Genomic DNA, 4,849 nt, shown 5'->3' on the forward strand with positions numbered 1-4,849 from the left:
GTTCGTGCTGGGTGTTCTCCGCACAGCAATGCAACTTAGTTCACAAGATTTTGGCAACTTTTACTCTGAGCAAGAATAGGGGCTTTTGACAAATGAGGCTTTAAGAAAACTTGCCATTTTAGGGCTAAATTTTAATATAATGTTGAAGTTTAAAGCTTTAAACTTTAAACAAAACCTAAAAATTACTGATTGGTTCAAAATGGTTTTAGGGAAAAACTAACCTGTAACAAAAGTTTGGCATTGAGTGGGAAGTCTCCACCATCTTTGAGCAAAGCCTACAAAGGTTCTGAGGGAGACAGGACAGGAGAGGGGCCCAGACATCTATCTATAAGAGCAGGCATTTATCTCTTCCTCTTCTTGACAGGAGGTGGGGCAGAGAACCGCTGGAAAAGCTTCATCAAACACTGTCTTTTTTTTTTTTTTTTTAACATTTATTTATTTTTGAGAGACAGAGTGAGACAAAGTGAGAGCTGGGGAGGGTCAGAGAGAGAGGGAGAACACAGAATCTGAAGCAGACTCCAGGCTCTGAGCCATCAGCACAGAGCCCGATGCGGGGCTTGAACTCAGGGACCGCGAGATCATGACCTGAGCCAAAGTCGGCCGCTCAACGGACTGAACCACCCAGGTGCCCCAATCAAACCTTGTCTTGAAGCCTAGCTGCGTGAGAACCTAGCACTCCAGGTATTTTACAGCATCAATCTCCTTAGCCATGGCCACACCCTGCGGGTAGGTGATGAGAATCAACTTCTCCTTCAGTTTCTCAGTTGTGTCCTTGTTGTCCCTGAGGTCAAGTTTACTTCCCACCAAGATGATGGCGGCGTTGGGACAGTGGTTTCACAGTTCAGGGTACCACTTTGCTCAAACATTTTCAAATGATGCAGGATTCACGAGAGAATACCAAATTAAGAATACATCTGTTTGCGGATAGGATAAGGGGCGTCATCTGGCATAATCTTCTTGTCCAGCTGTATCCCATTAACCCAGATTCACGGGTTTTCCATCCACCATAACATTGGCAGAGTAGTTGTCAAAGACAGCGGGGATATATTCTCCAGGAAATGCATTGGTTGTGTAACTGAGGGTAAGAAGAAGGTGGGCGGCACGGCGGGCGGGCAGGGAGCCGGGTGCTGGGGGGGTGGGGGTGGGGGGCTGCTGTCCACACCACCTGGCTGTCCGCCAACCGGAAGCCGGAACCCAGCAGCTCCCCACCCAAAGCTGGGGAAAACTGCGGAGAGACAGGAAAATCAAAAAAGAATTTTTTTTTAATGTCAAGATCATGAAACCCAAAGACTCAGAAACCGTCCCAGATTGCAAAAAACTGGAGAGACATGACAACTAGGTGCAAGGCATGATCCCAGATCCTTTACAGGTAATATAAAGGACATAATTGGGACAGTTCACAAAACTTGAATGCGATCTGTGTGTGTGTGTGTGTGTGTGTGTGTGTGTGTGTGTGTGTGTGTAGAGGAATTCTCTGTACTCTTCTTAAAACTTTTCTGTTAAGTTGGCAATTGTTTCAAAATAAAATGTTTTTTTTTAAAAAGATAAAATCAATGGGTTTTAGAAATCTTTTTTTTTTTTTTAAGGTATTTACTAGCTTGGCCAGAATCCTTGGATATGTTAAGATGAATTTGCTTGCAAGTAAAAGAAAATCAACTCAACTGTCTGAAACAATAAAATGCATTTTCTCACAAATGTCCAGATAGTTTAGCCAAAGGGTTAATTCACTAGCCCCAGGCTTTCATTAGGTTGTTCCCCACTTCCATTTACCAGTGCAGCAGCTTTGTCCTCCTCTCTTGGCTCTCTTCACAATTGCAATATGGTTTCAGCAGCTCCAAACAAAATGTTCTGACATTAAAATATCCAGTGGCTTCAAGGGAAAGAAGAGTGTATCTCTTATTCGGCCTATTTTAATTTTTTTATATTTATTTGTTATTTTTAAATTTTTTTTTTAACGTTTATTTATTTTTGGGACAGAGAGAGACAGAGCATGAACGGGGGAGAGGCAGAAAGAGAGGGAGACACAGAATCTGAAACAGGCTCCAGGCTCTGAGCCATCAGCCCAGAGCCCGACGCAGGGCTCGAACTCACGGACCGCGAGATCGTGACCTGAGCTGAAGTCGGACGCTTAACCGACTGAGCCACCCAGGCGCCCCTATTTGTTATTTTTAAAGTAAGCTCTATGCAGGGCTTGAACTCACAACCCTGAGATCAAGAATTCCATGCCTGGGGCGCCTGAGTGGTTCAGTTGGTTAAGCATCTGATGTCGGCTCAGGTCATGATCTCACAGTTTGTGGGTTCGAGCTCCACATCAGGCTCTGTGCTGACAGCTCAGAGCCCGGAGCCTGCTTGGGATTCTGTGTCTCATTCTCTCTCTGCCCCTCCCCTGCTTGTGCTCTGTCTCTCAAAAATAAATAAATGTAAAAGCAAAATTAAAAAAAAATAAAGAATCCCATGCTGTACTGACTGAGCCAGCCAGATGCCCCCATACCTATTTTTAAACATCAGGGAAGATTTCCCAGAAGCCTTACAACAGACTTTCTCTCACCTCTCATTATCCATAATCACATGTGCATTTTTAAACCACTGCTAAAGGAGCTAAATCACCATTAGTAGTTTGGACTATTCAAAATTCATCTTATAGGGCTAGTGAAAGGCCAGCTTCCCTTAAAAACATTTGACTACTTAATATCTGAACAAAATTAGCAAAGACATTAGGGAATGGTTGCTGGGTAAGCAACCAAAATCATCTGCCATAATGCTCGTTAATTCAATTGAATAATATTTAAAGATTTCTTTAAATATCTCTATTTTCAAGTGTACAGGAAAGTTTAAAGAGTATATATTATATATAGTGGGTTTATGAATTTATTTCACAACATTGAGGTATTTGATTTTTCTAGACCCAATTACAAACTCAAACCTCCACTCAGTCCCCTCACCCCACTGATTCACATAAATCCCAGTGCTGGTGCCCCTGACACATAATCCATTTGTCTGGTCATTGACCTCCCCAACCTCACCATTCACTGAGATGTATGTATTCACACCTCCATCCGATCACCAACTATGTAGTCCAATAGAGACCAGAGTCTAGTATGAAGTATGAAGGGAATGGGAAAGAAGAGTGTTAAGATGAACAAAGGGATTATAGGGACAACTCCTACCCCCTTCCATATACTGACTCCCATATACATATAACGTCAGAAACTCAAAAACCCAATGTAGACATTATTAGATTGCATAAGTGTTGTTCACTGAAGAGCCAAATACTTTACTGTGATTGTACTTTTTTATCTCTGGATTTAGTGCATAACTGAAAGAAGATCCGCTTCGTGTCTCTCCTCTGTTGGGTCCCTTGTGTTTGAGGAACCACATCTTCCTTTTCCTTTATATTACATTCACAAACAACTTCTGGAGAAAGTATGTGTGGGAGGTAAACTGAGTCACTGACTGACTCAAAGTCACCACTCTGCTGCCACACTTGAAATTTCACTAGAGAAATGCCACATTCAAAGCATTTTCTATTGTCTTCTTTGCATGGTTCCATTGTCCACAACCTTCCACTGTTGCTCTTGAGAATACAATGTCATTTCAATTCCCTATACTTTGAATATGCCCTGATTTTTTTTCTTTTGTAAAAGTATTTAGAATTTTTTCTTTCTCTCTGGCAATGTGAATTTTAAAATGATATATCTTGTTTTTGTTTCTTTGGCATCACTTTTATTTTTTATTATAAAAAACACAAGAGGGGCACCTGGGTAGCTCAGTCGGTTAAATGTCTGACTTCACCTCAGGTCATGATGTCATGGTTTATGGGTTCGAGCCCCACATCGGGCTCTCTGCTTTCAACGTGGAGCCTGCTTCGGATTCTCTGTCTCCCTCTTTCTGCCCCGCCCCTGCTCACTCTTGAGCTCTCTCACTCAAAACTAATGAAACATTAAAAAATAAATTAAAACACACACGCACAAAAGTTTTAAGAAATGATTAATATAAGACAATTCAGAACCATGATGAGTTATTAAACTCATTTTCTAGGGGCACCTGGGTGGCTCAATTGGTTAAGTATCTGACTTTTGATCTTGGCACAGCTCACGATCTCTTGGTGGGCTTGAACCCTGCATCAGGCTCTGCGCTGACCATGTGGAGCCTGCTTGGGATTTTTTTTCTCTCTCTCTCTCTCTCTCTCTGCCCCTTTCCTGCATGTGCACACACTTTCTTTCAAAATAAATAAATAAACTTAAAAAAAGTTTAAACTCATTTTCTATATACATATAACTAAAATTCCAAAAGCAGAATATCATTAAATGTGAAACACATGGTAGGACTGTCCATATATACATAGCACAGGCAGAAATCTGCCTGCAGTCATCTCTGAATCTTTCATGTTCATATCATTGATGCAAAAAGACCTGCAATTAAACTTCTACACTTCAGTTGTCTTACTATATATATATATATATATATATATATATATATATATATATAGTTTCAAGTTTTCATCTGAATTCCAGTTAACCTACAATGTAATTTTAGTTTCAGGTGCAGAATCTAGTGATTCATCACTTATATACAACACCCAGTGCTCAACACAACAAGTGCCCTCCTTAATACCCATTGTCCATTTAACCAATCCCCACCCCCCATCTACTTCACCTCCAGTAACCCTTAGTTTGTTTTCTATCATTGAGTCTGTTTCCAGGTTTGCCTCTTTTTTTCCCCCTATGTTCATTTGTTTTGTGTCTTAAGTTCCACATATGAGTAAAATCATATGGTATTTGTCTTTCTTTGACTATTTGGCTTAGCATAATACTCTCCATCTGTGTCATTACAAATGACAAGATTTCAT

At 40.9% G+C, this 4,849-nt stretch overlaps 1 pseudogene; it reads right to left on the minus strand.

The window, feature by feature from the left end:
- Positions 1-325: 325 nt before the first annotated feature.
- On the minus strand, positions 326-3,550 carry LOC132671988 (ras-related C3 botulinum toxin substrate 1 pseudogene; annotated as a pseudogene).
- Positions 3,551-4,849: the final 1,299 nt, after the last annotated feature.

Source organism: Panthera onca, chromosome A3 (assembly GCF_046562875.1).
Source record: "Panthera onca isolate mPanOnc1 chromosome A3, mPanOnc1 haplotype 2, whole genome shotgun sequence".
In the NCBI taxonomy this organism is placed as follows: domain Eukaryota; kingdom Metazoa; phylum Chordata; class Mammalia; order Carnivora; family Felidae; genus Panthera; species Panthera onca.